The sequence below is a fragment of the Pelobates fuscus genome, chromosome 7, assembly GCF_036172605.1.
Source record: "Pelobates fuscus isolate aPelFus1 chromosome 7, aPelFus1.pri, whole genome shotgun sequence".
In the NCBI taxonomy this organism is placed as follows: Eukaryota; Metazoa; Chordata; class Amphibia; order Anura; family Pelobatidae; genus Pelobates; species Pelobates fuscus.
The window spans coordinates 207653932-207673762 of record NC_086323.1 but is presented as its reverse complement, the minus strand read 5'-3'; positions in this window follow the sequence as shown (position 1 = coordinate 207673762).

Sequence of the window (19831 nt, the reverse complement as noted above, 5' to 3'; positions counted from 1 at the left end):
AGCTGCCCCGGAGTCAACCAGGGCTTGTATGTGCTCAGCTATGCAACTCTCTCCCATATGCAAAGAAACAGGGAGAAGCAAACGGTTAGGAGGCAATTTAGGAGACTTAGATATCACACCCAAGGCCACTCCCCTATAAGGTCTTAGGTGCGAGAGTTTTCCGGAAGCAAGGGACATTCTTTTACCATATGGTCTCTCCTACCACAGTATAGGCAGAGTCCATCCCTTCTCCTATGTAATTTTTCAGTATCAGAGAGTTTTACAACCCCTAATTGCATGGGTTCCTCCTCAGATACTTTAACACTCTCAGGTTTATCAACTCTGGGGTTAAAAAGTGTAACCAAACGTCTATTCCTGTTTTTAGTATAGAGCCTGTCACGAATCCTATTATCTATATCAATGAGGTAGTCAATAAGGTCCTATAATGCAATAGGAAGCTCCTTAGCTGCTACCTCATCCAATATAGTGTCAGATAAACCTTCCATGAATGCAGTAGTTAACCCATTGTTGGTCCAATCTACCTGTGAAGCAAGGGTACGAAACTGAATGGCATAGTCTGCAACAGACCTAGAACCCTGTTTAATTCTCATTAATGATCTGGCGGCATTCTTTGACGTTTTAGTTGTGTCAAAAGTTCTACGAAAAGCTGTAAGGAAACTATTGAAATTATGCACCATAGGTCCATTAGCCTCCCAAATAGGATTAGTCCACTCGAGTGCTTTATCGGTAAGTTGGTGCATAAGGAACCCCACTTTAGACCTATCTGTGGGAAAGGAACGTGGATACATCTCAAAGTGGAATTCTATTTGATTAATGAAACCTCTGCATGTCTTAGAGTCCCCTCCATACCTAGGAGGAGGTGTTAAATGGGCCGAAGTATTAGGCAAAGTAGATACTTCAGGAAGAAAAGGTGTAGGAGGGTTAGTCGTGGTTGCTGGAATAGTTCTAGATAAAAGCGTCTGGAGAGCCTGGGCTATCTGATCCATACGGTGATCCTGCTCTACAAATCTAGCCTCATGAGAAGCCATCTGCTGAGCTAAATCTGCGGGGTCCATGGCCCTATCGTAATGTAGCAAAAATATACCCCAACACGCAGGATTCAACTTAACAGAAGACAACACAGAGGGGAGATACATCTACCGGACCTTAGAATGGCCGGACTCGACGTATATGAGAGGAGTACAGAGTCAGGAGTGATCCGAGGTCAAGGGCACAAAGAGACAGCGTAAACTAGGACTAGCCGGGGTCTGGTACACGGTAAACAGCAAGCTGGCAAACAGAACAGATAAGGCTAAAGAGAAAAAGTAGTCAGAAACAAAGCCAAGGTCAAGTACGAAGGAACACAACTGAACACAACAAACGCTAAAGGGAACTGAAACAGAAACCACGATAGGGCAAGGAACTAAGGGGAAAAAGGTGAGTATAAATACCTTAGCATCTATTTTGATTGGCCCCTGTCACATCCACGCCCCCAAAAGGTAAGTGTATGGGGAGTGTGGCATGACAGGGACCAATGGGAGGCCTTTGCCAATTTAGGCTCCCACTGTCCCTTTAAGAGCGCGCCCGAGACCCACGGCGCACTCTTAGAGTCAGGCGGGACACGTGACCGCTTGTTGCAGCCGTCGGATGAGCCGCGCGCGGCTTGTGCAGCAGCAGGACCGCGCGTGGCTTGAACAGAGGACCCCAGCCGGCCCCTGGAAAGGGTAAGTACCGCTACACATATAGACGAATAGCGCTCAGACCTCACGAACGGTATAGCCAGTCTCTTGTATATAAGTCCTTTCATGTTTCTTTGTCCCGAACACGAGATGGCGGCCATGTTTTCTATCCATGAATAGGGGAGCGGGACTCGGCTCCAAAACCCCTGGAGCGAAACACGGGTAACATGCTGTTGCGAATACCGCTCTCTGGCCGGTTGTCCCAGCTCTTCGTGAACTGAACGTAGACCGCCCTGAAGGGGTCAATTAGCCTGCGGTTAACCGCAGCCTCAATGTTCTGATTGAAGACACACGCCGGAGCGTAGGTGGTCGACGAACGAGGCCACCCTGAGGCAGTCAATTAAGGTTGTGGTTAACCGCAAACCGCAGCTTCCCGGTGGTCGTCCGTTCAGTTGTTTCAAAGGTGAAAAAGGTTAAGTGGCGGCACACGCCAAGGGCCGGGTGGTCTGAGTTTGTATGTACGAATATGTAATCCTAGTTTTTCGTGTAATTGGGTATAGGTAACAATAATACCACAGGGACCGGCTTCGGTAACTTAAAATAATGTAATCCAATACTGGTCTGTGGAGTGTCCGTAACACATACCTTATGACCAACACTAGGGATACCATGCTGACCACCAGACATCCAGAAACGGCCATAAGGACAGAGTTTCCATCTACCTCCACGCACCAAAAGCCCCCCAGCCCCTTTAAAGATTTACCAGCCCAATGTGAGTTAAAACAACGGACACCCGACCGGAGCTAATACGGGGCGACATAACACACCCTGCAGCACACAACACCACTCATGACTTCCCCACCAGAAGGAACCACACAAAATTGTGGTTACCTATTCTGTAACCTACGTTACCTATTCTGTTACCTACGTTACCTATTCTGTTACCTACCTTACCTATTCTGTTACCTACGTTACCTATTCTGTTACCTACCTTACCTATTCTGTTACCTACGTTACCTATTCTGTTACCTACCTTACCTATTCTGTTACCTACCTTACCTATTCTGTTACCTACGTTACCTATTCTGTTACCTACATTACCTATTCTGTTACCTATTCTGTTACCTACGTTACCTATTCTGTTACCTACCTTACCTATTCTGTTACCTACGTTACCTATTCTGTTACCTACCTTACCTATTCTGTTACCTACCTTACCTATTCTGTTACCTACCTTACCTATTCTGTTACCTACGTTACCTATTCTGTTACCTACGTTACCTATTCTGTTACCTATTCTGTTACCTACGTTACCTATTCTGTTACCTACCTTACCTATTCTGTTACCTACGTTACCTATTCTGTTACCTTCCTTACCTATTCTGTTACCTACCTTACCTATTCTGTTACCTACGTTACCTATTCTGTTACCTACGTTACCTATTCTGTTACCTATTCTGTTACCTACGTTACCTATTCTGTTACCTACCTTACCTATTCTGTTACCTATTCTGTTACCTACCTTACCTATTCTGTTACCTACGTTACCTATTCTGTTACCTACCTTACCTATTCTGTTACCTATTCTGTAACCTACGTTACCTATTCTGTTACCTACGTTACCTATTCTGTTACCTACGTTACCTATTCTGTTACCTATTCTGTTACCTACGTTACCTATTCTGTTACCTACCTTACCTATTCTGTTACCTACGTTACCTATTCTGTTACCTTCCTTACCTATTCTGTTACCTACCTTACCTATTCTGTTACCTACGTTACCTATTCTGTTACCTACGTTACCTATTCTGTTACCTATTCTGTTACCTACGTTACCTATTCTGTTACCTACCTTACCTATTCTGTTACCTATTCTGTTACCTACCTTACCTATTCTGTTACCTACGTTACCTATTCTGTTACCTACCTTACCTATTCTGTTACCTATTCTGTAACCTACGTTACCTATTCTGTTACCTATGTTACCTATTCTGTTACCTATTCTGTTAAAAGATTTCAGAGACATGGCTGCTGTCACCTTGCAGTTCTTAGTAACTAATCAATAATGTATAAGATTGTAATAAGCGCTCTATTAGCATATTCCGTGTTATATTATCTAACAGACGTCAGCAGGTCTGGTATATACTACCAAAGAAATCTGAAACAGCAAAGGTGAATCATAGGAAATGGATCATTTCACCGACATTTTACTAAAAATATAGCAACACCAGAAGGGCCACTTTCATGTCTCGGGTGTCGGACATTTTGGGGAAATTGAGTCACCTGGTTCCATTAGCAGAGCGGCTCGATACGACAGACTCCTTTTCCTGGATTCCTTAAATGTTTCCCTTGGAATGAACATATAGGGATTGCAAACTCCTTTTTAAAGTGCTGTATACGTACAATCCCCGTTTTTGCTGTGGAAAATATTTTTTTATACCAGAATGATTGCACAAGATGTTATTTTTGGGTCGTCTTGTCGTAGATGCTAACAGCGTTTAGGAAAAAATATTATTAACATTGATTAATGCACACAGAGCTCGTGTAGGAGCCTTATTAAACATTAAATCATGTTTTCAGTCAGTCACAAAAATTAGACTTTGCTGAGAATCCCGCTGCCAGTTCCCATATTTACTTTAGCTTCGTTTGAAAAAACACACGTGCACATTTAGGGACCAAAAACGCACTAATGTACTTAATGTGCAAAACTAAACTATCAAAATATTCTCTGGCATTCCAGTCTTCCAAAAGCTTTACTTAAAGGGTAACTATGAGAAATGGATTCAAGTTGTCTATTGTACATTTAATGATTTTATAACCTAATATTGTCTCAAAACAGAGAAAGGTTTTGCAAAATGATGTGTTTTAAGTGGAATTAATCAGAAATAAATGTCTATACTATATATTATAAATATTATTAGGCTACTTAAAATCACCGAAGAAAACAAATATGGGGATTCAGTTCCACCTTACGGCCATATTGTGTTACGCCCACCACTACTTCACAGTACCCCGATACCGGTGGGTCCTACAATAATTCCAACGTGGAAGACAAATTAGATAATGCTAAATAAGCTAACGTGTATACAATTAATCTATTGTAAGAGCGTTGTGAGTATATACAATGCAAAATTCATGTGGTCAAAGCAGTTAAAAACACTGTCATAACTAAACAATGAAAGTGTTAGTGCTTGGATGAATATACTCACAATGCAAATTATGTATCATCATATGTATCGGATCGATCGCAATTTGTGTCTGTTACGGTACACCTAGGTATAAAAGGGGTTAATACCACTGAGGACGTTCACCTTCCGAAGGGAGAGACAGCCAACGAAAGCTTCAATCAGCCGATCAGGTACCATACGAAATCCTTCACGTATCAAACAGCCGAACGAGTAAACCGTACGAATCCAATACCCCCGAGTAGGAGACCAAGATCCGTATTGAGGGTTAAGCAGAGATCTGATTTAATGTGGGCTACCTGCCCGGTATTTATGCGTTTCGTCTTCCCTAAAGAAGTCCTACATCTTATCGGACGAAACGCGTTGGATTTTCTCTTTATGGACTTTTATATGTATTTTATTTTGTATTTTATTATTTATGTGTATTTGGCTGTCTACATATACCTGCTCCTGAATTTCCTATTGGATCTGTGACCACACTGTTTGGAGTTCCATGTTATATGGAGACACGCTCTTTTTGAGATTCTTATATGTAAGTGCGACCAATAAATGTGATTTTGTACTTTTTTTTTAACAAACTTCCCTATCTCTGATTTTCTTTATCCACATATACTCCATGGGATGATATTCAAGCATATTCACCATACATCATACTCCCCCTGAGAGGGTGAGAAGCCTGATTTCACGTTTGTTTGTGAGTGTATCTATCGTCACATTTAAATATACACTCTATTTTATAGTGTATTACGCTATGTCAGTTCCTTGATTTTTATACAGATCATATTCACGGATTTTTATCTGATTTCCGGTTGTTTTATATTTTTTGTATATATATTTAACGTATTCCGGGTGTTTTCCACTTTCTACTCGGTTGTATATTTCTTTAGGTGTTTGTGAGGTACACCTGGGATCACTTTCAGTTGTACGTTTTTTATCACATATCTTTAGTGTGTATACTCTCTTTTGCTTATATTGTGTATTGATATTGTTTTTGTATTTTATTGTACACTAACTGTAACAATGCAATGTTTTGTGGACCCAGGACATACTTGAAAACGTGAGAAATCTCGATGTATCTTTCCTGGTAAAATATTTTATATATAAATAAATATATCTGCTAAACGAAGGTTATAATAAAAGTGACATTACTATTCAAAAACTCTTCATATATACACACCTGTGGTCACTGCCAAAGGGGCCTCTGAAGCGGGGGGGCTGGGCGGAGTGCTTAAACCTAAAGAGAATCTGGTCTGGATTCCAAACTTGCATAGCAAAGAAAAAAGGAGTGGGGGCACACCCAAACGTGCATTCTACAGGAATCGTGCTGCCATAGTTACCAATATTCATACATGATACAAATTGAGTTATGGTGCGCACATAACAATACACTAATATACACTATAAATCCAAGCACCAACACTTTAATCGTTTTTAACTGCATTTATCGTATTCATTTTGTATTCTGTTTACTCACAATGCTCTTCTAAGAGATTATTTGTATACACATTAGCTTACTTAGCAATACTTAATCTTCCACATTGTAATTACTGATATTGATGGACTGTGATGTAATTAGTGTAGGACCCACCGGTATTGATGGACTGTGATGTAATTAGTGTAGGACCCACCGATATTGATGGACTGTGATGTAATTAGTGTAGGACCCACCGATATTGATGGACTGTGATTTAATTAGTGTAGGACCCACCGATATTGGGGTACTGTGACGTAATTAGTGTAGGACCCATCGATATTGGGATTTTGTGACTTAATTAGTGTAGGACCCACCGATATTGAGGCACTGTGACTTAATTAGTGTAGGACCCACTGATATTGGGGTACTTTGATGTAATTAGTGTAGGACCCTTCAATATTGGGGCACTGTAACGTAATTAGTGTAGGACCCTTCGATATTGGGGCACTGTGACGTAATTAGTGTAGGACCCACCGATATTGGGGTACTGTGAAGTAGTGGTGGGATTAACACACTATGGCCGTATGAATCCCCAGATTTGTTTGCAGGGCTAGGCGATTTTAAGTAGCCTGATAAGATTTATAGTGTATTTTTCTGTGTGCGCTGTAACTAAATTGGTATTATGTATGAATTTTGCTCATTACGGCAGTACCATTCCTACAGAATTCTCGCTCCGGGTGTGCCCCAATCCTTTTTGTCTTTGCTATACTATGTATTAGACTTGAGCATGGTGAAAAATTTCAGATCGGCTGAACCGTTTTTTCTTGAAAATTAATCATTTTTTTGGAGCCCAACTTTCAGCCATATGTTGGTTAGTCTCTGATTGGTTCATGAGTCTGGTGCATTCCAAGTCAAAATGTGAGAATTCTAAAGATCATCTGATTGAAACCCATTGTGAAGTGGATCCCCTATGATAGATCCCACTTTAAACAATAAAAACATATATACAACCATCATAGTGTAGCATCTATTAAATCTGTGACTGTATATAGGGGACAATGAAACCATAATATATATATACAATGTCTAATACCTGCTCCTCATGCTAATTGCCCTTGGAAATGATGTAGAGTCTAATTCTGGTCATGCAGCTGATTCGACTCCACACTGAAATACTCTCATCAAAACTTTATCCAAAACTAGGTGCCCTGTACAGAAACAAATCCTGCTAAAGCCCTACAGTAAGGAAACAGTGCAACAAACGCTAATGCCGTTCTTTGATGATGGTGGTGATATAGGTTACGCATCGCAAACCCACCTTTAAAAATTGAACACGTTATATCATTTGTTCTGCTGCTTTGTACTAGAATGTCATTACCTTACCCACCATTATTACATGTTAAAAGAGCTAAAATAGCTGGAATCCGGATTGACTCTTTCCAGTATTGTGTTTAATAGCTTTTCTGGGAAGCTCCCACCCTACCCGAGTAGAATGCTCTCCCCGGCTGTTTCGACCTACTATAACCTCCAATCCAGTACCAGCACGATATTTAGTATACCCACCTCCTATAACCTCCAATCCAGTACCAGCACGATATTTAGCATACCCACCTCCTATAACTTCTGATCCAATACCAGTACCTTATTTAGTATGCCCACCTCCTATAAATTCTGATCCAGTACCATTACGTTATTTAGTATACCCACCTCCTATAACCTCCAATCCAGTACCAGCATGATATTTAGTATGCCCACCTCCTATAACCTCCAATCCAGTACCAGTACCTTATGTAGTATACCCACCTCCTATAACCTCCAATCCAGTACCAGCACCTAATTTAGTATGCCCACCTCCTATAACCTCCAATCCAGTACAAGCACCTAATTTAGTATACCCACCTCCCATAACTTCTGATCCAGCACTAGCACAATATTTAGTATACCCACCTCCGATAATTTCCGATCCAGTACCAGCATGATATTTAGTATGACCACCTCCTATAACCTCCGATCCAGTACCAGCATGATATTTTGTATGCCCACCTCCTATAACCTCCAATCCAGTACAAGCACCTCATTTAGTATACCCACCTCCCATAACTTCTGATCCAGCACTAGCACGATATTTAGTATATCCACCTCCGATAATTTCCGATCCAGTACCAGCATGATATTTAGTATGACCACCTCCTATAACCTCCGATCCAGTACCAGCATGATATTTAGTATGACCACCTCCTATAACCTCCGATCCAGTACCAGCATGATATTTAGTATGACCACCTCCTATAACCTCCGATCCAGTACCAGCATGATATTTAGTATGACCACCTCCTATAACCTCCGATCCAGTACCAGCATGATATTTTGTATGCCCACCTCCTATAACCTCCAATCCAGTACCAGCATGATATTTTGTATGCCCACCTCCTATAACCTCCGATCCAGTACCAGCATGATATTTAGTATGACCACCTCCTATAGCCTCCGATCCAGTACCAGCATGATATTTAGTATGACCACCTCCTATAACCTCCAATCCAGTACCAGCATGATATTTAGTATGCCCACCTCCTATAACCTCCAATCCAGTACCAGTACCTTATGTAGTATACCCACCTCCTATAACCTCCAATCCAGTACCAGTACCTTATGTAGTATACCCACCTCCTATAACCTCCAATCCAGTACCAGCACCTAATTTAGTATGCCCACCTCCTATAACCTCCAATCCAGTACAAGCACCTAATTTAGTATACCCACCTCCCATAACTTCTGATCCAGCACTAGCACAATATTTAGTATACCCACCTCCGATAATTTCCGATCCAGTACCAGCATGATATTTAGTATGACCACCTCCTATAACCTCCGATCCAGTACCAGCATGATATTTTGTATGCCCACCTCCTATAACCTCCAATCCAGTACAAGCACCTCATTTAGTATACCCACCTCCCATAACTTCTGATCCAGCACTAGCACGATATTTAGTATATCCACCTCCGATAATTTCCGATCCAGTACCAGCATGATATTTAGTATGACCACCTCCTATAACCTCCGATCCAGTACCAGCACCTAATTTAGTATGCCCACCTCCTATAACCTCCAATCCAGTACAAGCACCTAATTTAGTATACCCACCTCCCATAACTTCCGATCCAGCACTAGCACAATATTTAGTATACCCACCTCCGATAATTTCCGATCCAGTACCAGCATGATATTTAGTATGACCACCTCCTATAACCTCCGATCCAGTACCAGCATGATATTTTGTATGCCCACCTCCTATAACCTCCAATCCAGTACAAGCACCTCATTTAGTATACCCACCTCCCATAACTTCTGATCCAGCACTAGCACGATATTTAGTATATCCACCTCCGATAATTTACGATCCAGTACCAGCATGATATTTAGTATGACCACCTCCTATAACCTCCGATCCAGTACCAGCATGATATTTAGTATGACCACCTCCTATAACCTCCGATCCAGTACCAGCATGATATTTAGTATGACCACCTCCTATAACCTCCGATCCAGTACCAGCATGATATTTAGTATGACCACCTCCTATAACCTCCGATCCAGTACCAGCATGATATTTAGTATGACCACCTCCTATAACCTCCGATCCAGTACCAGCATGATATTTTGTATGCCCACCTCCTATAACCTCCAATCCAGTACCAGCATGATATTTTGTATGCCCACCTCCTATAACCTCCAATCCAGTACAAGCACCTCATTTAGTATACCCACCTCCCATAACTTCTGATCCAGCACTAGCACGATATTTAGTATATCCACCTCCGATAATTTCCGATCCAGTACCAGCATGATATTTAGTATGACCACCTCCTATAACCTCCGATCCAGTACCAGCACCTAATTTAGTATGCCCACCTCCTATAACCTCCAATCCAGTACAAGCACCTAATTTAGTATACCCACCTCCCATAACTTCCGATCCAGCACTAGCACAATATTTAGTATACCCACCTCCGATAATTTCCGATCCAGTACCAGCATGATATTTAGTATGACCACCTCCTATAACCTCCGATCCAGTACCAGCATGATATTTTGTATGCCCACCTCCTATAACCTCCAATCCAGTACAAGCACCTCATTTAGTATACCCACCTCCCATAACTACTGATCCAGCACTAGCACGATATTTAGTATATCCACCTCCGATAATTTCCGATCCAGTACCAGCATGATATTTAGTATGACCACCTCCTATAACCTCCGATCCAGTACCAGCATGATATTTTGTATGCCCACCTCCTATAACCTCCAATCCAGTACAAGCACCTCATTTAGTATACCCACCTCCCATAACTACTGATCCAGCACTAGCACGATATTTAGTATATCCACCTCCGATAATTTCCGATCCAGTACCAGCATGATATTTAGTATGACCACCTCCTATAACCTCCGATCCAGTACCAGCATGATATTTAGTATGACCACCTCCTATAACCACCGATCCAGTACCAGCATGACATTTAGTATGACCACCTCCTATAACCTCCGATCCAGTACCAGCATGATATTTTGTATGCCCACCTCCTATAACCTCCGATCCAGTACCAGCATGATATTTAGTATGACCACTTCCTATAACCTCCGATCCAGTACCAGCATGATATTTAGTATGACCACCTCCTATAACCTCCGATCCAGTACCAGCATGATATTTAGTATGACCACCTCCTATAACCTCCGATCCAGTACCAGCATGATATTTTGTATGCCCACCTCCTATAACCTCCAATCCAGTACCAGCATGATATTTAGTATGCCCACCTCCTATAACCTCCAATCCAGTACCAGCATGATATTTAGTATGCCCACCTCCTATAACCTCCAATCCAGTACCAGCATGATATTTAGTATGCCCACCTCCTATAACCTCCGATCCACAACCAGTACCTTATTTAGTATCACTTTTTCACATATTATTTATTGATTTTCTCACATAATAGTAGATGAAAAAAATATACTGGCGCTTTGTACAAAACCTTAATATAACAAAATATATATATATATAGAAAGAACTAGTAATAGCAGCTGTACCATCAAGTGTAATCTTTCCACATACACTAATCACAAAACATAAATACAAAAAGAAGGTGTAGCGCTATATACAGATATCAAATAAGTCCAAATTCTTAATAGTATTCCCTTCCAAACTGGTCACAGGGTGGCTGATAATATTAGAATGTTCTGAAAGAGAAATTAAATCTTCATAGTGTAACCCTGTGATTCGATATTTATGTATTAAATTTATGTATAGAACCACTCACATATTAATGAGCTTATAGCCAAGCTCAGGAGTAAACACTTTCAGGTCCGTAAAGGCGACCTTTCTTCTTCTTCAATTCCAATCTTTTCTCACGATGTGACTAGTGCTCAAGCAAAAGATATATAGTGCAATATAGTCTGTTAACAATTTTTCATGAAAAAGTAGAAGTATTATACTCACAAGTAAGGAGCCACTTATTAGGCTCTTATGTCAGCACGTTGTGTAGTTAAGGACTACACTCCTATAGAGCAGGAACCAATTGCCCATATGACTTAGAAAAATATTTATTAAGTATTCTGGATCTAAAATTGTAATGGCCAATTACAATATATAAAAACTAATATACTACAAAAATACTATAAAATAATATATATATATATATACAAAGGGCATAAAGGTGATGATATTGCAATCCCCAGGACGCGTTTCGTCAAAATACTATCAAAATACTATCGGCTTCCTCAGCTAGGTGCAAAGTTCTCAATATGTTCCTACTGTCAGGAGTCCTGCTCTTATACCTTGTTCGTAATTGTGAATCCGGCGTTCAGCTGTCTTCTGGCGCGCTGATCTTCCCGCCTCTCCGGCTGGCTCCGTATGCATCTCAAGCCTCGTTTTCGTTGCCGTTCACTTCCGTATTTGTCGACATTTAAAGCAAATTCTCATTAACCCTGTGAACTCTCAGAATCTCGATCTCTCACACCGAGTGTTCTTATGGGTTCACAATGTCATACAGGGAACAACAGAACAAAAAGGAAGAATATTCATACAAATATAAGTAAAGTTCTTAGTGCAATACTGGTATTACTGCTATAAAAAGCAAATCTAACTACAATATACTAATAATTATAAAACAATAATATAAATCTGGTATAAAATCTGGTGGGTAATCCAATTTCTGTATCAGTTTTCTAACGATATTATTTACAGATATATATAATGAGAATTTAAGTAACAATGTTTCTACAAGGATGTATACTTATGTATTTCAAATGTATCCATTGTATCTGTGCAAATTCTAATAGCTAGAAAGTGTATCTTTTATACTAATAACGTAGTAGAAAGACATAAAAATTATAAAAATTATTATAATAATCATAAAAAGTACATGATTAATAAAAAATCTTAAATATAAAGATAAAAATTAATCTAAAACATTTAAAATTTAAAATTCAGAATTCAAGCCATAGGGGATAAGGGTATTTAATTTGAAGATCCATTTCATCTCCTCCTTACTAAGTTTTTGATTAAAATCTCCCCCCCTCCAATCTTTTCCCACTCTACTTAACCCTAAAAAATTGCTACCTAACGGAGATTGATTATGATATGTTTTATAGTGGAGAGGTACACTATGATTCTCGCTCCCTTCATTATATTTCTGCTATGTTCCTCAATCCTAATGTGGAGTGGTCGAGTAGTTTTACCCACACAGTTTAAACCACAAGGACATTGCATGACATAGATCACATTGTTAGTGTGGCATGTAAATGCTTCTCTAATATCATATTTCTGCTTTTTTTTACTCTCAAATCGTCTGATTTTTCTTTTTTATTTCCAGTTCTCCTACATGCCAAACACCGACCGCAACCATAAAAGCCCTTTTCTTGTTCAAGAAAAGTATCTTTCCTTTTCCTCTCCTTAATAAAACTAGATGTCCGGATACTGCGTAAGTTTTTTACTCCTCTATGGATAAATTGAGGTGGTGGCAGTAATATCTTCTCTAGCATTGGGTCCTGACGAAGGATAGGCCAGAATCTTTTCACAATATTCCTAATTTTAAAATTGTCGGTGCTATAATTACAAATAAAAGGCACTCCTTCCATATTCTGTTGTGTACGATCTTTATATTTTAAAAGATTATGTCGTTCTATCTCTTTAACCTGTAACCCTTGCTTCTTCTAATTTACAGTCCTCATATCCTTTTTTTAGGAAGTCTTTTTTGATTCTCATTGACTGGTTATTATAATTCTCCAAATCTGTACAGTTCCGTCTAATACGTAAAAATTGCCCTCTAGGAGCATTCTCTAACCAAGGAGAGAATGACAGCTTGCTCTTTCAATAAAGCTGTTGTCATCTACAGCTTTAAAGAAGTTCTTTGTCTTAATGTTGCCGTCTTCTATAAAAATGGTAAGATCTAGGAAGGATATTTCTTTCTCACTCCAGATACTGGTAAGACTAATCCCCCATGTATTACCATTAAGGAAAGCCAAAAATTCTTCCAAAAGTGGGACTCCTCCTTTCCAAATAAAGAAAATATCATCAATGTAACGGCCATAGGTGACTAAGTTCTCCCCCCAGCCATGTCCATCATATATAAAATGTTGTTCCCAATATGACATAAACAAATTAGCATAGCTGGGGGCGAACCTAGTCCCCATGGCCATCCCATTGGTCTGTAGGAAAAATTCTCCTCCATACCAAAAATAATTGTTCTCTAGGATTAACCTAATCCCATCCATGATAAACTCAATTTGAGTTTCCAAAAAATCTGAATTATTATGTAGATAATGGGCTACTGCTCTACACCCATACTCATGGGGTATGTTGCTATATAGTGATGCCACGGCAGATGTGACCAATAAAAAATTATCTTCCCATACACAATTATTCAGTATATTCAGTACTGCTATGGTATCCTTTATGTATGATTTCATGTTTTGTACCATAGATTGAAGTTGTAGATCTATATAATGGGAAAGTCTGCTAGATATTGCGTCTATCCCTGCCACTATAGGTCTACCTGGGGGGTTGGTGATACTCTTGTGTACTGAATATACTGAATAATTGTGTATGGTTTACTATAGAATGTTATTATAAAAGTCTACGGGATTTGGAATTTTATTTCAAACAGTATGGAATCATTTGGATGCCTAATATTTTTGGATAAGTTTTTGAAAATTATTTAATATTTTTGGATAAACCTTTAAAATTATTTATTCAAAATATTAAAATATCAAAAATATATCATATATATATATATATATATATATATAAACCTTGACATTAAAATATCAATATATTTTTTAAATATCAAATCATTTTTTTAAAGTTTATCCAAAAATATGAAATGATTTATAAAAATGCTTATCCAGGGGGCGGGGCCTGCTAGCCAAGATGGCCAGACGTGCTTACTGAGGGCTCTTGCACCAGCAGGCACAAAAACGACCATCCTGACCACCCAAACGCTGCCAGCTACACGAGACACCCAGAAAATGAAACAGGACCACTCGGGGAATAGAAAGGTACCCGTCCTGCACCAAAACATGCAACAAGCACCTGCACCAGCCACGCGGCCTACACCGGAGCGGAGCCCGAGGCCTGGGGGAAGCGGCCGACCCCACGGCACGGGACCAGCTCAGACACGGCAATCGAACACTGCCCTGCTGCCCCCCCCTCTGGACCGGCGGGGGTTATCCCGGTCCTCGCGGGGGTCGATCACCCCAGTAAAGCAGCTCGAACAAGCGACTGAACCTGCAGCCGAGCGGGAATATGGGGGCCCAAGCAAGATGGCGGCGCGGACGCGCCTGGCGCCAAATCGCACCCTCACTACACCACCCAAGCACGCCCTGGAGTTCTTTCACAGGCTCTGTGCCAACATGGGGACAAAATTCTGCACCCAGGGTCAGCGCTACCACCGGGTGCTGAGGGAAACGGCAGCATGGATTCGCCCGGCTACCCGACGCCTCCTAAGCAGATACCCACCACGAGCCTCCAGACGGAGAAAAAACTGGAGACCGGAACGGCGGGAAATGGCGGCATGCCCCCCAGACCCCGGCACTCGCCCTCACACACACCAGAGCGAGACCACCAAGCCTGCCCGACCTACTCACCACTCAGCGGCATCGGAATCATCCGACCAACGAAGCACACCTCACACTCCCGGACGAGTGACTCACCGCAATGCATCACAGCACCCTACCAGCGACAGACACAGGCGGAGAGACCTCCCCCCAAGACCTGCGGGTGACAGAATAGAACCGTGGCACCAACTTTACCATTGTACCCGGCCCACCTGCCTAGCCTCCAGAACCGGCATTGGCTAACCAAGGTGGACTGCACCAGAGACGGACTATGCTTCTACACGCCCGTGAGCGGTGATAAAGCATAATCCTAATGTACATGCCGCTATTAATGTACTGTTCCTATGCCCATTATTACCTCAGCCTGCTAATGTAGAATGCACTACTTATACCGTTACACCTTGTTTTTGCTCGTTAGTCAAGCTCCTTACCTATGTTCTGCTTAGCACTTCTCACGATACAAGCCCAAATGCCTGGTATTAGACACGTGTACCTCACCTGATACAGGCACAAACCATACAGGCACACGTTCTACCTAATCGATAGCTGAAGTATATCTTGCATCTAACACACACAACATCTCCACATGCATTTTTTATTAACACTATTAGCATATTGTTAGTATGTTTAGCCAGAAGCATGTTTGCTTTTTCATTCGACTGACATGTTATTTCTCCTACTTTTAAAAAATGTGCAAATGTTGATTCTGTCATGCCGATGTCACATTTTATCATATCCTGCCTTGCACGCAGCTACTGTCGTGGCAATACAGGCTCATATGTACTCGCTTGCATACTAACCATAAAGATTGTCAGCCGTAGTACTCACCACAGTTGTCAATACATGCGAGACTTATTGTTTAACCAGCTAGCATTATTATATCAGTTTAGCATTCTCCGGTGGAGATTACACACTTGAATAGTCCACTACTATTAGGCTTAAACTACAATAGGCTCTATCAATAGATACTGTCTCAATGTGAAAAATGCCTAGGTGCATCAACTACAGGCTACAGTTAAAAAAAAAAAAAAAAAAAACTTCACCGTATCAGCCTGATCATTTAGATAGCAAGGTACAACTGTCTTACTCGCGTTGTTATCGTTTACCCTCGCACTGACTAAACCTGATTATAGCGTAAATTTACATTTAAAATCAAAACCATACTGTCATAATTCTTGAAGCCTGAACATGTTGTAAAAATGTACCTACTAACCATCTAAACAATGTAAACCTTTAATTTTATTATTACAAAAAAGTGCAAGATTTACTGTTTACCCCTATGTTCCAACTGTTCGTAATGTGCTAGAGGACTGCCTTTGGGGTACCTCATAAGCAACTGTTATCATCATACGCACTACAAAAATAAAGAATTATAAAAAAAAAAAAAATGCTTATCCAAATATAATAAATCATTCCATAGTTCAAGATTGCCCAAATCCTTCCCCATAAAGCTGGGTCAAAAATATGTTAAATCTTAGTTGTTCTTCACTGGGGTAAGATAAGAGTTTCTGTTAGTCGTTGCCGTCAAACAGAGATTGAGCCATTAGAGAGGGAATAAGTGACGGAATATGAGTGGAATGTAATCTCCGCATAGTGCCGACAGTTGGAAGAGGGTGTGAATTTGTGAGAGAGCTGATAATTGGCACGATTCTCACCAAAGACTCTGCAGGCAAACTATATTCTATGCAATTGCTATATAGTATTTTTGGAGACTGTTGGAGATCTAATTCGACAAAATATTGAATCACTAATACAGTTTCTACAAATGGAACATTCCCGGAGTCTAGAATGGACTCCCTATGGTGAACTGTAGAGTGCAGTCTGTCGGCTGTGAAGTCCTTTGTACTAGCAAGGTCCCTGGGATGATCAGCTTCGTGGTCCAGTTCTATAATCATGTTTTACAGTGTGAATAATAATAAACTCGCCAATATAGGCTTTTTAGAATTATCAAGGCATTATTAAAAATATGTAGTGGTTTAAATGTAATTTAATATTTTTGGATCAGCTTTTCAAAAAGTTTAATATTATGAGCAATTTTTAATATTTGTTTTTTTTGTATATATATATATATGGAGAGAGAGAGAGAGAGAGAGAGAGAGAGAGAGAGAGAGAGAGAGAGAGATTTTGATATTTTAATATTTTAAAAAATTATTGTTTGAAAAGGTGATCCAAAAATATTAAATTTACATAATAATAGTATTTACAGTCAAAGAATCCAAAGACATTATTATTCCAAAATGACCTATCTCCCTACTGAATACAGACCTTCTTCATCTTAGTCTTATGCATCCAGACCAGTTGGCTCCGGCTAGTGAGCTAGCGTTCTGTCAGCCAGAGATGCATCTATCTGGCAGGGAGAGAGACACCATGGGTGGCTAGAGCATAATTAGCCTGTTCTTTTATTCAGAGCAATTGGCAATAATTTACACCAGGCACAAACCCATGGGATTTAAACAACGGTTGGCATTGGCCTTGATATAATATTTTTGGATAAAGGTTACAAATGATCACAATCTGCTAGAATACCTTTTCAAATTATTTACCTACAAAATTTCCCAGAGATTTGTGTAGATAAATCGTTTAAAAAGTTTATCTAACAGATTGTGATCATTTGGAAACGTATCCAACAATATAAATCGAGACCTAAATGCCTGGTGACTCATCACTAAGTTATCGCGGGATAAGCCAGGATTCAAACATCCCCAATGATGCGCTTGACCAAGGGAGGCAGAGTTTGGGATGAAATTAGGCGTGAATTCTGAATGAATTATTAATTGGGATCCAGCAAGATTTCAAATTCTATTACTGTGTGGGGGAGGAGCGAGATGACGTAGGACGCTGGGCTGCGTCCTTGTGGTGAGTGGCTGAAAGAGCGACCGGGCGTGTAAGGAAAAGCCGGGTCGAAAGTTCATCGAGATGCTGATTGGGATCCCCCTGTGTGAGGCGGTCGAGGAACTCCAGCGATGGACGAATTGAATCCACCGACAGTGTCGTTCCGCAGACAGGGGAGTGTGGCTGGAGGAGACGGAGCTGCAGGCAGTACACGGGCAGACGGTCACTCTGACAGAGAGAAGTCTTACAAATAAGTAGCAGTCACTGTGCGGTTTGCTTACTCTGATAACTTGCCTTAAAAAGAAAGCCTTTCTTGTATAGGAGGAAGGAAGCATAACAATTATTATAAACACTACAATATTAGAACTATCTCTGGCACATTTGGGTCCAGTAAGGAGATCCCCCTAACTAAGGAGTTGTAGGTGTCATGCCTTAACTATGGTATCCTCTTACTTCCTGGTTCCACGGAGCTTAGCCACACCCCTTTATGAGACGGTCTCCTTATTTAATCCGACCGCACCAGCTGATCGAGGCTGGATTATTGAACTACGTTCCGTACTCACGAACCGGTTACAACATCGTCGTGAAAGCCCTCTGTTACCGGACCGGACTGGAAGACTTCAAGTTCCCTTCACCTCTCCTCTTCCACGACTAAAGCTGAACTCTCTCCTTCCAGGATAACCGCCTCTGAGGAGATCTCAGGAACCAGTGTTCTATGTGCCGGAAGCTAAGTAAAACCTCTGTGATAAGCGTTGCATCTCAAAGCTGTTATTTCCTGTCTCCAAAGTCCTTCGATAAAACAAACCCGTTACAGCTAACTTCAACTCATACTTTATCTCAGTTAGCTGCATCTGTCTTTCTTCAGTTAAATACTATGGAACAGCGATTGTAACTTCTTATCACCAAATTCATTAATACTACTAAGAGACTCTTTCTGATTCAGTGTCTGCTAATTACTACCGTTTACTACTTAAAGCTACAGTGCCTATAATTGTGGACTTCAGTTATCGTTTACTACTTAAAACTACAGTACCTGTAAATTGGACTTAAAGTCAATACCTTTTACTTTTTATAATAAATATTCAAACTATAAGAAATCTGCAGTTGTGTTCCTTCATAACAAATGTTTAGACGTGACAGTAGGGCAAAGAAAAGAAATATATATATATAAAAAAAAATAATAATATATATCAAAAAAAATTCAAAAACGGCAGCTCTCAAATAGACAAATAAATACTAATAATTAGTTTGTAATAAGAATAAGGGAGAGCAGAAAAGCCTACTAATACTCCAATCCAACAAAATTAAAGAAAGGGTCTACTAAAATATAAAATCAAGTGGGGCAAAGGTAACTAAAAACAAGAAGAAAAGGGAGGGGGAAAAAAAAAAGACAAAGAATAATAAAAAAGGAAAGGAAGAAAAATGGCTAAAAAAAAAAACACAAAATGGAAAATATGTAAAAAAGCAAAAAGTGGAAAATAAAACAGAAAAAGTCTCATTTTTTTCTATCAAATTCGACACCAAATAAAACAAATATGGAGACGCTGATTAATTTAAACACCCCGCCAGAAGCATCCACAAAAAAAATACTAACAGAAGAAAGCCAGGAGGGGAGTCCA